Raw genomic sequence first — 22434 nt, 5'->3', positions numbered from 1 at the left:
GACAGAGGACCAGGTCGCCGAGCCCTACAAATCTCCTGAATGGGCACACGGGCGAGGAAAGCCATCGATGATGCTTGTGCCCTGGTGGAGTGCAGAGTCACGTGGCCTGTAGGGGTGTGAGCCAAGTCATAACAGGTCCTGATACAGGACATCACCCATGAGGAGATCCTCTGTGAAGAAATGGGTAGTCCTTTAACTCAGTCCGCTACTGCCACGAAGAGCTGGGGGGATTTGCGGAACGGTTTGGTCCTCTCCACATAAAATGCGAGTGCCCGGCGGACATCAAGTGAGTGGAGTTGTTGCTCCCTGCGGGACGAATGGGGCTTTGGGAAAAAGACGGGGAGAAAGATCTCCTGGTTGACATGAAAGGCTGAGACCACCTTGGGGAGAAAGGCAGGGTGTGGACTCAGCTGCACCTTGTCTTTATGGAAGACCGTATATGGGGGATCTACCGTGAGGGCCCGGAGTTCTGACACCCGTCTGGCTGAGGTGATGGCCACCAGGAAAGCAGTCTTCCAGGAGAGATAAAGCAGGCTCATATGGAGGGCCCATGAGCCGCGTCAGAACCAGGTTGAGATCCCAGGTAGGGGCAGGGGGTCGAACCTGGGGGTCGAACCTGGGGGTAGAGACGTTCTAATCCTTTCAGGAATCTGGTCACCATAGGGTGAGAGAAAACCGAACGGCCATCTCCCCCCGGATGAAAGGCGGAGATAGCCACCAGGTGAACCCGAAGGGACGATATCGCTAGGCCCTGCTGCTTGAGGGACCAGATGTAATCTAGAATACTGGCAATAGAAACCTCCATAGGGAGGGAACCCCTCTCCGTGCACCAACAGGAGAAATGCTTCCACTTGGCCGAATACGTCGCTCTAGTGGAAGGTTTCCTGCTGCCCAGGAGTACTTGACGTACCGGGGTAGAGCACCACAGTTCTGACCTGGTCAGCCACTCAGGAGCCAAGCCGTGAGGTGCAGAGACTGTAGGTCCGGGTGACGGAGCCTGCCGTGGTCCCGGGTGATCAGGTCCAGGTGAAGGGGCAGGGGGACTGGGTCGGCTAGAGACAGGTCCAGCAACATCGGGTACCAATGTTCCCTGGGCCACGCTGGAGCTATCATAATCAAACGGGCCCTGTCCCTGCGCACCTTCAGAAGGACCCTGTGGATAAGCGGGAACAGAGGGAAGGCATAGAACAGGTGCGTCGTCCACGGAATAAGGAAGGCATCTGCTACCGATCCTGGTTCCCGGCCTTGAAAAGAGCAGAACATCTGGCATTTCCTGTTCCCTCTGGACGCGAAGAGGTCCAGCCGGGGACAACCCCACCTCCGGAAGAGTGAGAGGGCAACATCCAGGCGAAGGGACCATTCGTGCAAAAGGAAGGATCTGCTCAGACAGTCTGCCAGCGTGTTCCGTACTCCAGGGAGAAAGAATGCCATGAGGTGAATGGAGTGGGCTATACAAAAGTCCCAGAGCCGCATCACCTCCTGACATCGGGGAGAGGATCTCGTGCCGCCCTGCTTGTTGATATAGTACATGGTCGTCGTGTTGTCGGTGAATACTGAGACACAGCGACCGTGAAGCTGATGGGAGAACGCTTGGCAAGCAAGGCGGACCGCTCTCAACTCCTGTATGTTGATGTGGAGGGCCACTTCCTGAGGAGACCACTGGCCCTGTGTCCGCAGGGTTCCGAGGTGGGCCCCTCAGCCCAGGTCTGAGGCATCCGTTGTTAGGGATACCGAGGGTTGGGGCGGATGAAACGGGAGCCCCGCACACACTAAGGACTGGTCTAGCCACCACCGGAGGGAATCCAATACCTCCTGGGGGACGGTGATAACCGCGTCCAGCAGATGCCTGGCCGGACGGTATTGGCTGATAAGCCAGGACTGGAGGGGCCTCATGCGAAGCCGCGCATAACCCGTAACAAAGGTGCAGGCCGCCATGTGGCCTAAGAGGGTTAGGCCCGTCCTTATGGAGGTCAAGGGAGCCCCTGTAGACGCCGAATGATGGCCGACAGCGTCTGGAACCTGGACAGCGGCAGAACGGCCCTGGCCAAGGTGGAGTCCAGAATGGCTCCGATGAACTCTATCCTCTGCGTGGGAAGCAGAGTGGACTTGTCCACGTTGATGATGAGGCCCAAATCTCCAAAGAGTCTGCTGATCTTGCGGATGTGGTTGAGGACCTGCGACTCTGACGTGCCTCGAATCAGCCAGTCGTCGAGGTAGGGGAATATGTGTATGTGACTGCGTCGAAGATAGGCAATGACAACAGCCATGCATTTCGTGAATACCCTCGGGGCCATGGAGAGGCCAAACGGGAGGACCGCAAATTGATAATGGTGGTGGTCGATCATGAACCGAAGAAAGCGTCTGTGTTGTGGGAAAATGGCTATATGAAAATAAGCGTCCTGCATGTTGAGGGCGATGTACCAGTCTCCAGGATTCAGAGATGGGATAATGGTCCCCAGGGATACCATGCGGAACTTCAACTTCACCATATATTTGTTGAGTTCCCGCAGGTCGAGGATGGGTCTGAGGCCTCACTTGGCCTTGGGGATCAGAAAGTAGCGGGAATAAAACCCCTTGCCCTTTTTGTTCTCTGGAACCGCCTCTATGGCTCCTTTGTCAAGGAGCGTCCGCACCTCCTAAAGGAGGAATTGCTCGTGAGAGGGGCCCCTAAAGAGGGACGAGGGTGGGGGGCAGGAGGGAGGATGTGAAATAAATTGCAGACGGTATCCCGTTTGCACAGTGTGTAAGACCCAACGGTCGGAAGTTATTTGGGTCCATGCCGGGAGGAAGAACGAAAGGTGGTTGGAAAACGGAGGGGACGGATCCGTGGAGGAAACTAGTACAGTGTCCTCGGGCACACCTTCAAAACGAAGGTTTTGGGCCAGGTGGGGCTTTAGAGGAGCCCTGATTCTGCCTCCCTTGGTTGCCTGATTGTCTGCGCCGGCCATTCCTGCTTCGGCGCCTACTAAAGTCTTGACGCTGGCGGTACTGGGGATAGGGCCGGCGCTGCTGCTGCTGCTGAGGCCGGAAAGGTCTGCACTGCGTCCCGGGCGTGTGCATCTCTAGTGAGCGCATGATGACCCTATTGTCTTTCAGGCTTTTCAGCCTGGGGTCAGTCTTGTCTGACAACAGGCCCTGACCTTCAAACGGGAGGTCCTGGATGGTATGTTATAGCTCCGGAGGAAGGCCAGAAACCTGTAGCCAGGAGATGCGGCGCATGGTAACCCCCAAAGCCAGAGTTCTGGAAGCCGAGTCCGCCGCGTTCAAGGATGCCTGCAATGAAGTTCTCGCGACCTTCTTGCCTTCCGCGCTCCACAGTTCCAACGACCGACATGGGCGGTAAGAAGGAACTGAGGAGCGGGTGGGCCGGCAGGGGTATATATCGAGAGCCATGCCGGCGCCACTCTAGGGGGCGACCTGCCGGCCCCTTGAGTTGCTAGGGTAAAAAGTCTTCCGACGAACGTGCACGCACAGCGCGCACACCTAACTGGAATGGATATGAGCAATCACTCGAAGAAGAAGTATCGATTTTTGTTGTTAGAAATCCAATCTGGCGGTCTGCGAAAATCTAGCAAGGTTTATGTGCTGGTGATCTTTACAGTACTCTAGCTTTACTGCCAGGGCACATTTCTGAAATACAATTTCTTCTTCAAAAGGCAATATATGTTTTCTCTGTGTGCGCTCTTGGCCACCATTTTGGAAAGGGAGGGAGGATGGAGAAGGGGGAGGTAGTTTCAGGGTCTGTGCAGAGAGTGAAAGGAAAAGAGCAGCATGAATTAATACAGCTCCCTATGCTGCCTTCTGCGTTCTGTCTTGAAGCTTGTCTAGGTCACGTCCTGCTGGGCTCAAAGAACATCTGGCAGTCCACAGGCCCTGAATCCCCTTCCCCAAATGAGCTCGTCATCTGGGCACCGGTTCCTGCCTTCAGGGCTTGTGAGGTGTCCACTGGCACTGGCAGGCTGGTGGGGGGTCCCCATCAAAGGTGGCATTCAGCTCCGCACAGAAGCGGCAGGTCTGGGTCAATGTCAGCTTGCGTTGGTCTCCTTTGCCTTTTGTTAGGACAGGCACAGGTCCTCCCGTTCACCCAGCATTGCTGCTCATCCTCCAACTGCAGCACACCCTCTGTAATATCTGAAGACAGATGCATTTCGGCAGCTGGGTTATTATGCAGCTGTGTTTGCATTGTCCCTTCTTCCCACAGGTCAAGGAGATCCAGGACTTCCCTGGATCTGGGACCAGGCAGCAGCATGAGGTTTAGCTGTAGCTTTATGTGGAGCCAGGCCTGTGTGCCTGCTCCCCAAGGCGGGTGAGCAGGAAGATATGCACTTCAAAAACACACTGGGGATTTTAAAGGGTGATGGGCTTCTGGTCACCACCGCAGGGACAGGGATACTGCAGGACTGTTCCTACCGGCACAGGCAGTGCAGTGTCCGTACTGACGCTGTACCAGGCAATCAGTGCCAGCAGGAAGTGTCATTCGGCTAGCAGGTTTTCAGTCACTGCCAGAAAGTCAGAGTTTTATCGCCAAGACCTAGAAGAGGGCATTCATTCATGCCCACAGCAATTACCAAGAAAAGGCAAGTTTTGCTAGTAAAACTTTCTAATGTGGCCCAGGTCTAAGGCTGAAGACAGCCAGGAACAGCTCCAAGAAAGGGAACTCCTCAATCATTTCAATGGGGTATTAAAATTGCAACCAAAGTTGGTAGTATCAGAGTGAACACCAAACTAGTGTGTTTACCCCTTGATCTGAAATCATCTCCCCAGCTGCTCAACCCCCAGCTCCCTCCTCACAGTGCAGTCATGTGGGGTCAGTGCCTGGACCAAAAGCAGACTCATTCTTGGGAGCACATATACCAAGCACCCCAGCTCCTCTGAAGGCTGCTCTGTGGGGATTAAAAATGTCCTGTAGCTGAAGCTGCTGCAGAATTTCCATGGACCCAGCAGTACCTAGGAGCCCCAACATAGAACTTAGGTCCCAGCTGCCCTGGGGCACAGGGGCCTTGGTCACCAGGCACTGGCATCCAGAGAGGGGCAGGAGAATTCACTGGAGTCTGGCTGAACAAGCTGCTGTTCTCTGTGGGACAGAGGGACCCATTGTCACAGCAGAGAAGAGAGGTCACACAAATCTGGAATTGTTTCTCAGCCCCCAGCTGGTCTGGACTTTGGCCTCCTTGCATTTATGAATGGTGAGCATAGAAGTGGCCTGGAGCATTGCTGAAGTGACTCTTACAACTACCACCAGTTACATTCATTAAGGGCCAGTGCCTTTCCAAGGACATTCTGCCCATTGCCCCAGCACAAACGTCCTCTTCTGTGATCCTTCGAAAGCCCAACTAGCAGCAGAGACCTGCCCCGAGCTCTTGGGGTGAGTGGGGAGGAAGAGACTCTCAAACAGCTTCCCAGAACGTATGAGAGGAAAAAACGGTTACTCACTTTTTGTAACTGTTCTTCGAGAAGTGCTTCTCATGTCCATTCCATTGTAGGTGTGTATGCTCACCACACACACTGGTGCTGGAAGTTCTTCCCTCAGTGATTTCTGTAGGGGACCGGCTCTGGTGCAATCTGGAGTAGCGTGTGTATCTGTCAGCATAAGGGGCACAGCCGGCTCCCACCTCCCTCAGTTCCTCCTTGCTGGGACTCCGACAGAGGGGAAGGAAGGTGGGTCATGGAATGGACATGAGCAACACATCTCAAAGAACACCAATTACACTGCTCTACAGCCAAAATGCTTCTGAAACAAATGTAGTCCAACTTTACTAATTCTGGGTCACTGAGAACGAAAATGATGCTTAAAATTGTTGATTGGCTCTAGTTTTCAAGATATGCTATTGGGTCAGTATATACGACCCTTGACTTGGGAATGGTGGAGGATAAGTGAGTGAGTTAGAAAGGGAAGGGATCTCAATTTAAACCAGAAATGACTAAAATACATCTTTGACTGGATCTATGAATAAATCTATGACTGGGTTTGGACAGTACTTGCTTTTTAGGTAAAACAATGAATGATGTAATCTTAAGCTGGTATTGCATCATACATGATACGAATTGCATCATGTCATTCCTAGAAGTCATGGATGATGCAATCATAACGAAGCTTACAACAATCTGCTGAACAAATTGCCGTATATTAGCTCTAGAAATCATACAGTGTCGTGCTCTCTCATTTGTCAGTGTTTGATTTTGCAAAGGGACACATTTCTGTTTAGCCAAAGTGAGCAGAGATGCCTCATACTTGTGTGAACAGTGCAGATAACTTCTGCTATGTTTGTGGTGAAGTGACTTTTGCATCACAAAAGCGCAGTATAACCACTATGGTTAAGAAAGCCTATCACCTTTATTTTGGCTGCAAAACTGGAGATCAGGACAAGAGGTGGGCCCCACACATATGCTGCAACACTTGTGCAACAAATCTTCGCCAGTGGTTGAACAGGAAAAGGAAATCTATGCCTTTCGCAGTGCCAATGATTTGGAGAGAGCCAACAGATCATACCAGCAATTGTTACTTCTGCATGGTGCCTCCAGTTGGGAAAGGTGTGTCAAAGAAGAAAAAGTGAACTGTGCATTATCCAAACATTCCATCACCTATACACCCAGTACCCCATGGAGAAGGACTGGCGGTTCCTGATGCACCAGAATCATTCTCACTTGAGTCAGACGAGGAAGAGGATGAAGCTGCTGGTCCTGAACTATCAGTGTCACAAGACCCACATTTTCTCCCATCCTCCTCCTCTGAACCACACCTCATAACACAAGGTGAACTTAATGACCTTGTCAGGCATTTGGAACTACCCAAGAGTAAGGCAGAGCTGTTGGGCTCCAGACTACAGCAGTGGAATCTCCTGGCAGGCTATCAGGGCAAATGGAGCCCATCAATGCTTGCAGACTACTGCTGGACAGTGACAAGAGATGCTCCATTTAACGAATACAAGAGACAAGCCAAGAAGCGCCAAGTAGACGCTGAATAGGACTAAACTATGTACATAATAGTTTTTTGCCTTTTGTTTCATAATAAATTTTTTTTATATAACCCTTTTGCTGATTTTTAAAGTGTTACATACACAGGACAGGTGAAATATTATCATGTAAAGCAACCATAAACACATGAAAAGACCTAGGTTTACAATTTATGATTAAAACTCTACTATCTACACAATATACATAGACATAAAATGTAAAAACTTAAATATCTTAGAAAGAGTAGCCAACCAGTTGTTTTAATTGTCATATTTGAATTCAGCACATCAAAATACATAATAAATATCACATTTTATCTCTGAAGCAGACGACTTCTCAAAAATTGTAGACCAGTGTTATGGAAGGTGAGTAACCGTTTTTCTTCGAGTGCCTGCTCATGTCCATTCTAATGTAGGTGACTCCCAAGCAGTACACCTCCAGAGGTGAGTAGTAGTTCATGGATGTGTCGATTGCAACACAGTTCTGCCAAATCCAGCGCCATCCCTGGCTTGCTGAATGAAATGGAGTCCTGGTAATGGTCACCGTGTTATTCATTGCAACCCCCCCAAACAACTACACTATTGCTGTTATTACAGCAACGCCTAGAAAAAATTTGAGTGTACAAATTCAAAATAATCAGAGTTGTGGTTCCTCAGCAACATTAAGTAGGACATACTTCACATGGGTAACACTCTGTAATAGTGTGTTAATTAGCTGCTGGAATTACGTTTGTACAGTGCTTTAAAGTCGTTTCCCGAAGATGCTGATAGATATCTGAGTTTTTACAAGAATAGAAGGATTCTCTTGTGCAAGGCACTGGACTGGGATTCAGAAGATCCTGAGTTCAATTCCTAGCTCTGACCCAGACTCTCTGTCTAGCTCTTCAGGACAGGGCCTGTCTCACATGCAGGTACAGTGCCCTGATCTCAGCTGTGACCTCTAGGCACTACTGCAATACAAATACCTAATAATAATAACCAGCTGCATTAAACACCAAATTTCAATCTGTGACTCACAGGGACAGCTGCACTCCTCTGGGACAACGCAGCTCACAGCCCATAACGCACCGCAAGAGAGTGGGGATAAAACATTCTCTGCCAAGGGGATCTGGATGTGGAACTTCCAGAAGAGATCTGGCAAATCCAGGCTCCAAGCCTCTGTATGAATTGTTGCAGAACTGTCCTTTTCAAAAGGATTTTCTACCCTAAGAATGACACTCTCACACTGACAATCCCCTCTAGCCAAAAACCCAAGCAGCCAGCCAAAAGGGGAAAAAAGAGGAAACTGGAAATTAATAAAATACAATAAATGAATAAATAAAGAAGTCAATAACACAAACCTTCCCTCAAGCAGGGTCTTTACAAAAAAGCAGGCAAGCCAGAGACCACATGAAATCCACCAGGAACTTTGCTGTTGCTATCATCTTGATGTGGTAGACGCTCATATACTATGGCAATGGACCCCAGGATAAACCCCAAAGAGAGAGAGAGAGAATAATAATATTACCCTAAAACATGGCCAAGTTAATTGCTGCAAGAGCTGTAACTTTTTATTTCCTTTAGGATGCTTACATCTCACCCTGGGCACTGCATTAATGTTGTTTATGCTGAATTTCCTTTTAAAAAAGAAAACCAAATTAACACACCACCCTTTAGCCCAGAGCTCTCCTAGATACACAGGGTCACCCATTCAATGTAATCACAGAGCTACTTATTAATGATGGTGCAGTGCTCATGGATGTAGCTGGAACTGCATCACCGTAGGCAGCCATAAATGTACCGAGAAATCACATCCATCCAAGGTGCTTTCATGGCCTCCGGCAGTGTAAACACTTCCTGATTTCTACTGAGTGAGCTTGTCTGTCAGGGCCAACTAGCTGCTAGCTAAGTGAGCACTAGCCTCTTGTCCCTTGATCACCCTTCCCGTGTATTAACAGGGGGGCGGAGTGACATAGGCTGACGTACAGGAGAAAGGCTTAGAAGCCAGACACTGAGGCCTGGTCTACACTAGAAAATTAAGCCAGTTTAACTACGGTGCTCAGGGGTGAGAAAAATCCACTCCCAAGCGGCGGAGTTAAACTGAACTAATCTCCAGTGGAGGCAGCACTAGGTGGATAGAAGAATTCTTCCATCAACCTACCTACCCCTCTTGGGGAATACAAGAGACAAGCCAAGAACCCCTCCTGTTGGTGGAGGTACTGTCTATACTGAAGCACTGCAGTGGTATGGCTGTAGCATTTCAAGTGCAGACAAGCTCCAGGTGACCAAGGAGGAGCTAACATCTAGGGCAGTTGAGAGGCACTTTGTAGGAGGGAGACAAGAGTAAAATCACATGGTTCCAAAAGGCCACATTGCCTATGCTACACCCAGTTCCTCCATCTGCACCTGCATCCAGACAGAGACACCAGCCATGGATGCCTTAATCCAGGCACTGGTGTGGATTTGCAGGGTCTGGGGCCTATGTTTCCCCGTCGCAGAAAGTCAGGTTGGGGCACTGTCTGGTGTGAGAGATGCCTACAGGTAGAGTCTCTCAGGAAGCAAGTGGGAGAGCTGCAGGAGCAGGTGCTACACTGAGAAGCATCTGTACACACGAGGAAGCCGTTGAAAACATGCATATGGAAATCTCCAAGGCTGAGGAAGCAATGCAGCTGGAGAAGACTGCAGGAGCACCACCAGGGCAGGAGGAAATGGCTCCAGCACAGGGCGGAATCTGGCTGCAGGTTATTTCTGGCAGCAAGCATTGCTACACCTCTGCTCCCAATCCACCGTCCCTATAGATAAAAACCATATGCTGCACTGGCATCCAGGTATGAGGAACCTCCCTGAAAGGTGGAGGAGGAGAAGCCGCGTACCCCCAAGACTGGGAGGATCATGGCCACCTCTCCCAGGAGAAAACAAAGGGTGGTGGTGGTTGGTGACTCCCTTCTAAGTGGGAAGTGAGGCATTCAGCTGCCAGTCTGACACGGCATATCCCGGAAGGGCCCATATCCGAGACATTCCAGGAGGACTGCTGAGGATCGTCCGCCCTCTGTCTACCACTGCTCAACCACATGGGCACTAAAGGTTCTGCAGGATGTGACCCTGAACAGATCAGATAGGACTACAGGGCTCTGGGAATGGGGGAGTTGGTGGTGCAGATGGCGTTGTCATCAATCCTTCCCATCAAGAGTAGCGGCCCAGGCAGAGCCAGACACATCCTGGAAGCGAAACCATGGCTGCATGGCTGGTATTGCCAGGGCTTCAGCTTCCTCAGCCATGAGAGGCAGTTCTGAGAAGGACTGCTGAGCAGAAACAGGGTCTGCCTATCAAGGAAGGGGAAGAATATCTGGATACAGACTGGCTAACCAGTGAGGCAGCCTTTGAACTAAGGCCTGGTCTACACTACAGAGTTAGGGTGACGTAAGGCAGCTAACATCAATCTAGCTCTGTAAACATCTACACCACAATGTAGCTCCCGCCAACGGAAGTCGCCTGTGTAGACACTGCATTACTTACACGGCCTGTTGCGAGGCGGGGCTGCAGCCGGAGCCCCACCATGTGGCACTGACACCCTGAGCCTGGGTGTGAGGGAAGGAGAGCCTGAGCCCGGGCTGCCTCCTGGTGAGGGACTGGTGGTGGGGAAGGAGAGTCTGACCCCAGGCAGCAGGGCTCTGGGGGAGGATGTGCACCACTGACAGAAACAGCATAGTGTGGGCTTTAAAAATCAAATTAATTACTCCAGTGGCTGAATGACAACTTAAGTTGACTTAATTTTGCAGCGTAGAAATGCTCTTAGTTTGATGGGGGCAGGAGACAAAGGCCCACAGATGAGTCCAAAACAAAATGACCTGGATGAATGGTCAGAATCTGGGGGGCACATGGACAATCATAGCAGGGTCAAAAGAGAGACAGAAGGGAATGTAGGAGGGAAATCTAATGAACATCTTATCCATCTGTATACTAACATAAGAAGTTTGGGGAATTCACTAGTATTTCTAGTTCTTCCTGTTAAGAGTCACAATTACAACATAACTGGTATCACAGAGACTCAGTGAGATAATTCACATGACTAGAATATTAGTACAGGAGGGTACAGGCTGTTCAGGAAGAACAGGTAAGGAAAAAACAGAGGCGGTGTTATCTTGTATGGCAAAGATGTCTTCATTTGGATTAAGGTCGAAATAGAAGTGGGAGGCAGCCCTGTTGAAAGTCTCTGGGTAAGGATAGAAGGAATAAAAAAAACCCAAGGGTGATGTCATGGTAGGAGTCTGCACAGACCACCTGACCAGGAAGAAGAGGTGGATGAAGCTTTTTTTAAACAACTAACAATCATCCAAAGAAGTAGTGACAGGGGACTTCAACTTACCCAGACAACTGCTGGGACAGTAACACAGCAGGGGACAGATTACCCAACAAGTTCTTGGAATGTATTGGAGACAACTTTTTATTACAGAAGGTGGAGAAAGTCACTAACAGAGAGGTTTTAGATTTGAGTCTGAAAAACAGAGAGGAACTGGTTGAGAATTTGAAGGTGGAAGGCAGCTTGGTAAAAGTGATCATGAAATGATAGAGTTCATGATCCTAAGAAATGGTAGGACGGAGAACAAGCAGAATAAAGACATTAGACTTCAAGAAGGCAGATGTTAGCAAACTCAGAGAATTGGTAGGCAAGATCCTGTGGGAAGCAAGTCTAAGAGGAAAAAAGAGTTCAGGAAACTTGGCCGTTTGTTTTTTTTAAAAGAGACATTATTAAGGGCACAAGAGCAAACTATTCCAGTGCATAGGAAAGACAGGAAGTAAGGTATGTGACCATCCTGGTTTAACCAGGAGATCTTCAATGACCTGAAAGGGAAAAAATGTCGTACAAAAAGTGGAAATTAGGTCAAATTACAAAGGGAATATAAAAAAAACCAAGAAAAGCATGTAGGGACAATATTAGAAAGGCCAAGGCACAACATGAGATTGCACTAGCCGGGGACATAAAAGGTAACAAGAAAACATTTTACAAATACATGAGAAGCAAGAGGAAGACCAAGGATAGGATAGGCCTGTTACTTAATGAGGAGGGAAAGACAACAGAAATTCAGCAATGGTGGAAGTGTTCAATGCCTTTTTTGTTTCAGTTTTCACCAAAAAGATTAACAGTGATTAGATGACTAATGTAATGAACATCAGTGTAAATGAGGTAGGATCTGAGATCAAAGTAGGGAAAGAATAAGTTAAGAATTACTTAGATAAGTTAGATATCTTCAAATGGGCAGGCCCTGACAAAATATAACCTAGAATACTTAAGGAACTGGTTGAAGAGATCTCTGAGCCATTAGCATTTATCTCTGAGACCTCATGGAGGATGGGAGAGATCTCAGAGGACTGGCAAAGAGCAACATAATACCCATCTATAGAAACAGGAATAAAAGTAACCCAGGGAATTACAGACCAGTCATCTTAACTTTGGTACCCAGAAAGATAAGGGAGCAAACAAACAAACAATCAGGTTGTAAGCACCTTGAAGATAATTAGTAACAATTAACATGGATTTATCAAAAACAAATCATGTCAAACCAACCTAATATCCTTCTTTGACTGGGTAACAAACCTTGTGGCTAGGAGGGAAGCAGTAAATGTGATATAGCTCAACTTTAGTAAGGCTTTTGATACTGTCTCATACAGGGGGTTGGAACGGAGCCGGGAGCTGGAGCGTGGAGCAGCTCCAGAGCAGTGGAGCTGCAGGTTTTTGCCTGGAGCTGGAGCAGAGCCAGAGCACAGCTCCAAAGCCCTGGTCTCGTATGACCTTCTCACAAGCAAAGTAGGGAAATACAGCCTAGATGAAACTACTGTCTGGTGGGTGCACAGAAGATTGGAAAACCATACTCAGGGCTGGTCTACACTAGGGGAGGGGATCGATCTAAGATACGCAACTTCAGCTACGTGAATAATGTAGCTGAAGTCGAAGTATGTTAGATCAAATTACCTACCGTCCTCACGGCGCGGGATCGACGTCTGCGGCTCCCCCTGTCGACTCTGCTACCACTGCTCGCTCCGGTGGAGTTCCAGAGTCGACAGGAGCGTGTTTGGAGAGTGATATATCGCATCTAGATGAGACATGATATATCGATCCCCGAGAAATTGATTGCTACCCGCCGATACGGCGGGTACTGAAGACGTAGCCTCAGAAAGTAGTTATCAATGGCTCACAGTCAAACTGGAAGGGCATATTGAGTGGCATCCCGCAGGGACCTGTTCTGTGTCCGGTTCTATTCAGTATTTCCATAAAAGATTTGGATAATGGCACAGAAAGCACATTTATAAAGTTTGTGGATACCACCGAGTCGGGAGGGGTTGCAAGCGCTTGGAAGGACAGGATTAGAATTCAAAATGATCTTACAAATTGAAAAAATGATTTGAAATACATAAGATGCAATTCAATAAGGAAAAATGTAAAGTACTACACTTGGGTAGGAATAATCAATTTCACAAATACAAAATGGGAAATGACTGCCTAGGAAGGTATACTACAGAAAACGTTCAGGGGTTATAGTGGATCACAAACTAAATATGAGTCAACAAAGTAATACAGTTCCAAATTAAGTGAACCTCATTCTGTGATGTATTAGCAAGAGCATTGTAAGCAAGACCCAAGAAGTAATTCTTCCTCTGTACTCAGCACTGATAAGGCCTCTGTTGGAGTACTGTATCCAGTTCTGGGTACCATACTTCAGAAAAAATGTGGACAAACTGGAGAGAGTTCAGAGGAGAGCAGCAAAAATAATTAAACATCTAGAAAACATGACCTATGAGGAAAGATTGGAAAAAAATGGGTTTATTTAGTCTGGAGAAGACTGAGGGGGGACATCATAACAGTCTTAAAGTATGTAAAAGATTATTATAAAAAAGAGGGTGATAAATTGTTCTCCTGATGCACTGAGGACAGGATAAGAAGTAATCGGCTTAAATTGCAGCAAGGGAGATTTAGGTTAGACGTTAGGAAAAAATTCCTAATTGCAAGGGTAGTTAAGCACTGGAACAAATTACCTAGGGAGGTTGTGGAATCCCCGTTCGTTGGAGGTTTTTAAGATAGGTTAGACAAACACTGGTCAGGGATGGTCTAGATAATACTTAGTCCTGCCTCACTGCAGGGGACTGGATCGCATGTGGGGTGACCAGGTGTCCGGTGAAAAGGGACCCTGGCAGCTCTGATCAGCAACCATTAAAAGTCTGGTCAGCGGTACTGTGGAGCTACGGCAGGCTAGTCCCTAACTGTCCTGGCTCCGCGCTGCACCTTGCTGGCTGCTTCCGGGGCACAGCGTGGTCCATGGTGCCAGGACAGGCAGGAAGCTTACCTTAGCCCCCACACTGCGCTGCTGACTGGGAGCTGCCAGAGGTAAGCTCATGCCCCAACCCCATGCCCTGAGCCCGCCTGAACCCAGAACCCCCTCCTGCACCCCAAGCCCCTCATCTCTGGCCCCACCCGAGCCTGCACCCCAAAATGGAGCCCTTACTACCCTGCACCCCAACCCTCTGCCCCAGTCCAGAGCCCCCTCCCACACCCTGAACCCCTCTGTCCCACCCGCAGCCTTGAGCCCCCTCCTGCACCCTAAGCCCTTCATCCCTGGCCCCACCTGAGCCCACATCCCCAGATGGAGCCCTTACCCTCCCTACCCTCTACCCCCTGCCTCAATCAGCAGCCCCCTCCCGCACCCTGAACCCCTCATCCCAGCCCCACCCCAGAACCCACACTCCTAGATAGAGCCCTCACCTCCTCCCGCACCCCAAGCCCCTGCCTCAGCCCAGTGAAAGTGAGTGAGGGTGAGGCAGAGTGAGCCACCGAGGAAGGTGGAATGTAGTGATCGGGGGGGGGGAAGGGGAGAGCAGGGCCTCGGGGAAGGGGTGGGACGGGGCGGGGCCTTGGGGAAGGGGTAAGGCTAGGGTGTTTGGTTTTGTGGGATTCGAAAGTTGGCACCCCTAACCACATGATCTATTGAGATCCCTTCCAGTTTTACATTTCTATGATTCTATTTACTCTTACAACACTCCTGTGAGATATGGAAGTGCCTTTATCCCCATTTTACAGATAACTGAGGCAGAAAGAGGCTCAGTGCCAGATTTTTACAGGTATTGATTTGCCGAGGGATGCAGCAAGGTAACCAGTGGAATATTCAGAAGCAGCCAGATGCCTCTCTGCATCCTTAGCGAACTAAATACCTTTTAAAACCTGTTGCTAGATGACTTGCCAAAGTCTCACAGCGAGTCTGTGCAGAGCACGGAACTGAAGCTAGGTCCCCCAAGTCCCAGGCTCGCACTCCAACCACTGGGCCCTTCTGCCTCTCCATGTCCCTCACTTACCCTATCTGACATTTTGGAGCACCTTACTCTAAAACGTCTACTAGCAGCTTGTCCTTCACAAGCACAAAGTTCAGGTCCACTGCATTGGGAGTGATCTGAATGCAAAACCAAGCATTTTGATAAAGTGTGAGCAGAGCTTACTCTCAACACAACCTCAGTCAAAACCCCTGGGCACATCTGCCTTTGGATCCAGAGCATACATAGGACACGTCCGTCAGAAAGTCATGTCATTAAAGTAATTGCCTCCAGCCACGACTACTGTTCAAATACAAGTCAGTGGCACAGACTGAGCCAGCAAGCCTCAAGTTATGGCTTTGGTTAGGTACAGAAAACCGATACTCCCTAACAGGTTCCTTCCTCCCTCTATATGAAGAGTCTGCTAAACTCCCCTGCAGTAGAGAGCTCTGGGCTGGGTTAGTACATGCAGACAGTTGAAAATCCATCACTAGATGGAAATGGTAGAATGGTCAATACAGATGTGAAAAAGGCAGAAGCAATCAATAAACGATTATGTTCTGTATCTGGGAAAAAGCCAACCACGTAGTCCTATTGTACGATCACAAAACTTTCCATTCCAATAGGAACTTGGGAGGATGTTAAACAGCTACTAAATTTAGACCTTTAAAGTGGGTGGCTCAAAGTGACATAATTTGGCCACTGAACCTGAGCAGCACCTATGTAGTAAGAGTGCAGAGAACATATGTTGTAGATATTATTTTGGGGAAGTTCTATGGCCTATGCTATACAGGAGGTCAGACTAGAGGATCATAGTGGTTCCTTCTGGCCTTGGAATCTATAAATCAGCTGGTCCAGATAACTTGCACCCAAGAGTTTTAAGAGAGCTGCCTGCCCAGCTCACTGGTCTGTTAATGATGATTTTCAATACATCTTGAAACACTGGGGAAGTTCCCCGAAATTGAAAGAAAGCTGATGTTGTGCCAGGGTAAACAGGACTACCCAGATAATTATAGGTCTGTCAGACTGGTATCAAGCCTGCGCAAAATAATGGAATGGATGATAGGGGACTCAATTAATACAGAATTAAAGGACGGTAATATAATTAAGTGGAGCAGATTTACGGAAAATAGAGCTTGTCAGAATAACCCGATTTTTTTTTAATGAGATTACAAGTTTGTTTGATAAAGGTAATGGTGTTGATGTAATATAATTAGACTTATGTAAGGCAACTTACTTTGTACGGTACAACATTTTGAACTAGAACGATGCAAAACTAACATGGCACTCAAATGGATTCAAAACTGGCTAACCAATAGGTTACAAAAAGCCAATACTGCAACAAAGAAAATGTCCTTCTGGGATGTACTAATAGGAGTTTTGTATGTAAGACCACAGGAGGTAACTGTTCCACTCTACTTGGTGCTGTAAGGCTTTAGCTGGAGTGTCATGTCCAGTTTTGGCAACCACACTTTGAGAAACATGTGGACGAACTGCAGAGAGTTCAGAGGAGACCATCACAAATGGTAAGTACACCTCTACATCGATATAACACAACCCAATATAACACAAATTCGAATATAATGTGGTAAAGCAGCGCTCTGTGTGGGCGGGGCTGCGCGCTCCGGCGGATCAAAGCAAGTTCGATATAACACGGTTTCACCTATAATGCAGTAAGATTTTTTGGCTCCCAAGGACAGCATTATATCGGGGTAGAGGTGTAGTTTAGAAAACATGACCTGTGAGGAAAGACTGAAAGAAACAGGCATGTTTTTGTCAAGAGAAGACTGAGGGGGAGAATTTATAACACTCTTTAACTATGCAAAAGGTTGTTATAAAGAGGACTATGATCAATTGTTCTCCATGTCCACTGAGGATAGGATAAGAAATAATTAGTTTAGTTTGCAGCAGGGGAAATTTAGGTTAAATATTAGGAAAAGATTTTCAACTATGAGGATACTTAAGCACTGGAGCAGGTTACCTACAGATGCTGTGGAAGAGAAAATTACTGATGTTATAACAGGAGGTTCTTTGAACGTGTGGTCCCTATCTGTATTTCCCGTGAGTATGCATGTGGTCCATGCACCTGTACTAGAGAACTTTGAAAGCAGAGTTCATTGGTCCACGCACACACCCTTGCTCTCCTTGTGCCTCCAACTGAAGATACAAAGGGCAAAGTGGACTAGCCACCTCTCCAGCTCCTTCTCTAGTGCAAATCCAAGAATGATGCAAAGCAGAAGAAAAGGAGGGTGGGTAGTGGAATATAGATAGGGACCACACAGCTCAAAGAACCTCCACTTACTATAAGGTAAATAACTTTATCTTCTTCTCTGCGGGGTGGTCCCTATACGTACTCCATCGTGGGGACTGACAAGCAGTCAGGATGCAAATGCTATGAAACTTTGTCTCTACAGAATGTGATGTAAGGTGGATCCACCATCAGTGCTCCAAGATCACCCACTGCTGCAATGATAAATAATCTTTGAAATTATTAATATGGAAAACCACTAATTTAACCATTGTGGCAGGGCACTGCAAGAGAAGCCCTTAATCAGCTCCTGCCAGTCCAGGGCTGGGTGAACTGCCCTATGTTTGCCTGATAACCGACACACCTGCCAGACTCATTAGCAGGCGCTATAAGGCTGGAAGGAAGTGAGAGAAGGGTGCGGGGGGTGGAGACTAGGGGCTGGTCTACACTGGGGAGGAGAGGGGGGAATCAATCTAAGATACGCAACTTCAGCTATGCGAAGTCGAAGTATCTTAGTTCGATTTACCTGGCTGTCCTCACAGCGGCGAGTCGACTGCCGCGGCTTCCCCGAAGACTCCGCTTACTCCTCCTGCCGAGGTGGAGTATGGGCGTCGATTAGGGGATTGATTTATCATGTCTAGATGAGATGCGATAAATCGATCCCTGATAGATCGACTACTACCCATCGATCCTGCGGTTAGTGTAGACGTGGCCTAGTATTGGGAGATCAGGCTCAGAGGGAGTAGAAGCCTCCTAGTCTGTTGCTGGGCAGGCTTGTGGTAGGCCAAGCAGCTGTAAAGCCCATATATAGCTGGAAATGGATCACAAATAAAGAACACGGGTGTTGCACCAGACTGAAGTGCCCCTGATTCATGGAGGAGAGGGCCCAAGGGGCAAAATCCAGAGGGGTGCAGTGTGTACCCCACTACAACCATAAATTCCTCTATTAAATCCAAAGACAAACTTATAAAATTACTCTAAACATGTCTAAAAAACCTAAATAATAAGCAATGTATCCAAACAGTAACATAACATTATACTACTCTAAAACATGTATATGCATTTGATCAAGATACTTAAAAAATGGGCTAAAAGTAAGGAGTGCTTAGACCCACATTGGTCGGCTCCAGCTTGGTCAGGCAGATATTAGCAGTGAACTCTTTAAGAATTTATTATTTATATCTTTAACAAACAAGTTATATCACTTCCAATTACTGACTTCAGCAAAATACAATTGGAGACAGTTCACCCTTATTTCCAGCCTTAATCCAGGTAAGATTTACAACCTCCTTTCTTCCCAAAGCCTTTCCTCCCTCCTCCTTGCTGTCCAACAGTTTTCCCATTGCACCTGGGTTCACACAGGCGTTAACATTGGTTTGTGGGCTGGTGAAGGGAAGGATTGGCTCATTTAAAGACAGAATCTCTTTGTTTTATTTAAAGCCATCTACAGCTTTCCCTGTTGGTCAGAGGCCTTCTGTTTAGAAACTTCCCTTTATCTCACTAGTTGTTCTTTGAACCAGACGTCCTCCCTACTTTAGTCCTTCTGGCCTTATCACTTAAGCTAACTTCAATTCTTTAATTTTGTACTTATCCGACACCCACCTCCTGGCTGAGGTTATGGCTACCAGGAACGCAACCTTCATAAATAAGCGAGACATGGAACATGTAGACAGAGGTTCCAAGGGTGGCTTTGTGAGCACCAAAAGAACAAAGCGTAGGCCCCACTGAGGAGCAGAAAGGTTCTAACTCAGCCCTTCCAGAATCAGGCAGTCAGCAGGTAAACAAAAATTGAGTTCCCATATGAAGGTAAGTGGTATGCACTGATAGGTGCCAGGTCAACTCATAAAGAGCTGATGGAAAGACCAGCTGCTTTGACGAAAAGAAGATAGTCAAGAATAAGGGGAATACCTGCAGCTTCTGGGGATATAAATTGCTGTGCCCAGACAGAGAAACACTTCCACTTGGCTAAGTAGCCTTTCCTAGTGGAATCTTTTCAACTATTAGTAAGGATGCTTTGCATGGCTTCAGAGCAGGAATGTTCCAGAGTTGATGCCCATCCAAAAACCCATGCTTGAGATGGAGCACTTGGGGGTTGGAATGCTTGATTCTGCCCTTCCCCTGGGTCAGGGTATTGGAAAAGGGCTGAATATTGATCTATGACAAAGATGACAGGAGTATGAGACTCGGGAATAAAAACTGTCTGGTCCAGTTGGGGGCAATGACGACGACTTGTGTCTTGTCCTGATGAATCTTCTGCAAGACTCAAAATAGGAGTGGTAAGGGAGGGAAGGCTTAGTTCAGATGATCTGACCGCAGAAGGAAAGTGTCACCCTACAAATGAAGCCCTAGGGAGCCTCTGGAGCACTATATGTTACACTTCCTGGTTGTTTGAGAGGTGAATAGGTCTGTGGTGGGGGTTCTCCATACAGCAAAAATATTGTTTATCATGGAGTCATGTAGCTCCCACTCATGGTTGATAGCAAAGCGTCTGCTGAGCATGACCATCAGCTCATTTTGATTCCCTGCAAGGTAAGCTGCCAAAAGCCTGATCTGATTGCTGATGCACAAATTCCATGGATTGACTGCTTCTGCACATGGGGATGGATCTCACTGCTCCCTGCTTATTGATGTAAAAGATGGTTGTCATATTGTTCGATATTACCAAGACATGGGGACATTGTATGAATAGGAGAGAGGCTTTGCAAGCCTCTGATTGTCCACAATTCCATAATGTTCATATACATCCTGGTCTCTCAGGATGTTCAAGAGCCCTGTGCTGTATGACTGTCCATCTGGGCTCCCCAGCCTAAGAGGGGGACATCTGTAATGATCACTGTGCCTGGTGAGAGGAAAGGAAGGGAACACCTATGCATATTTGGTGGGATCCTTCCACCACAGTAGAGATGATTACTGTGGTGGGAACTATTACTCCTGTGTTCATGAACAGTTTGTTTGATGAGTCCACTGTCTGAAGCCATGCCTGTAGACAGCAAAGATGGAGTCTGTCAAGTGATGTGATGTAAGTGCATGAAGCCGTATCTGCCGAGAGAGAGAGAGAAATTTTGGTTGATGTTCAAGGGCTGTTTGTGACCTGATCCATAAGGTCATTCATTGCTTGGAACCTGTCCATTGGCAGGTAAGCCCTTGCCGTGACTCAATCTAGGGACACCTGGACAAAGTCTAAAGTCTGTGTTGATATTAGGCCGGCAGACACTGCCTTCAAAATTCTGGGTGCATGCAGCGCATGTGTACTCACAGTGGAATACACAGAAGGGCCAGCAATTGCAGAAGAATCTGCTATTGGATAGAAGAGTACAAGGGAACAATGGGACAACACGACTCAGTATGCCGGACAGTGGTCTCAGCACACCAACAGCCTAACCTTAGTCAATTTTTTTGTAGGCCTCATGGCAAAGGAGTTTTAAGGAGGCATTTGTAGGAGGATAATGAGGTAGCTTTGTAGATGTTTACGGGGAGCTCCTCCTAAGCCTGAGGGGCAGCATAGGAGAAAGCATGAATATGTTTGTTTGAAAATCAGAATGGATATAAGCAGGGCAAGACAGCATTTGTCAATGCCACACAGAAGGATGTGGCAATAATCAAGAGAACGTGGATGACAGTTTTAGCTCTTTGGGTGGAGAGAAAAAGGCCTTATCTTAGAGATGTTATGCAGAAAGATTTAGCAAGATTAAAACATAGTCTGGATGCAAGGACTTAGACAGGGGTTTGAGTCGAAGATGATGCCCACGTAATGGGCCCAAGTGACAGGCGGGCAATGGTGTTGTCATAGAATGTCACGATTGGAAGGTACCTCAGGAGATATCTAGTCCAACCCCCTGCTCAAAGCAGGACCAATCCCCAACTAAATCCATAGTGATCAAGTAAGCAGGCAGTAAGGAGGACATGGGGGGAAGGTCAGGAGCTGTTTTAGCCATGTTGAGCTTGAGCTGATGGCTAGACATCCACAAGGAGCTGTCAGAGACAGGCCAAGATTTCAGTCTGGACAGGAGGAGACATGCCTGGAGCAAAGGTAGAGCTGAGAGTCATCAGCATCCAGATGGTAGTTGAACTTGTATTTGTGGATGAGATTACCCTGTATAGACGTGTAGAGGGAGAAGTGGACCAAGGGCAGAGCCATATGGAGCCACCATATAATGTTGGAGTGCAGCTGAGGATCCCCCTCCAAAGGGCATGTTGAATGTGTGACTAAAGACGTAGGAGGAGAACCAGGAAGGGGCAAAATCACCAAAGCCAAGGGAGGACAGGATTTCCAAAAGAAGAGCATGGTTGATAGTGCCAAAGGTGGCAGACAGATTGAGGAGCTTTGTCTAGGAAGAGGTTATTAGAGACTATGGCAAGAGGGCTTTCAGTGGAGTATAAGGACAGAAGCCAGACTGGAGAGGGCCTAGGATGGAACTCCAGACAGCAAGTTCTACACTTTGTTTTAGGACGACAGACAAGATGATGATCAACAGTGGTCTCTGCTGGCCTTGATAATCTATTATTTTAGACAGCGTGTTCAATGAGCCTTATAGATGGAAGGGAAATGGGCCAGTAGTTGGAGACACAAGTGGAGTCAAGCGAGAGTTTTTTACAATAGGAAAGGCTAAAGCATGTTTGTATTGCAAGAGGAAAGAGCACGAGGAGAGTGAGAAATTATGGAGAAGAGTGAAAGTTGGTGCGAGGAAGATCAGGACATGGGATGGGATCAGGGCAAGTGGAGACATTAGAGGTGTGTAGATAATAGAACATTTGTGCTTCTGTTCCTGCAGCTCCCTCTGTTGTGACCCTCACAACACGGCATCTTAAGGGTGGTACAGGGTTACTCATTTTCCCCTTAGATGGATTTTTTTTCATTCTAGGACTGGTGCCTGGGGAATAGCTATTTGTGAGTTTTACAGTAAACAAAAATTATGTTGCTCATGGCAGGGAGTGCTGAGTCCAGGTGAAACCCAA

The sequence above is a fragment of the Gopherus evgoodei genome, chromosome 8, assembly GCF_007399415.2.
Source record: "Gopherus evgoodei ecotype Sinaloan lineage chromosome 8, rGopEvg1_v1.p, whole genome shotgun sequence".
NCBI lineage: Eukaryota > Metazoa > Chordata > Testudines > Testudinidae > Gopherus > Gopherus evgoodei.
Note: the sequence above shows the minus strand (reverse complement) of the source record.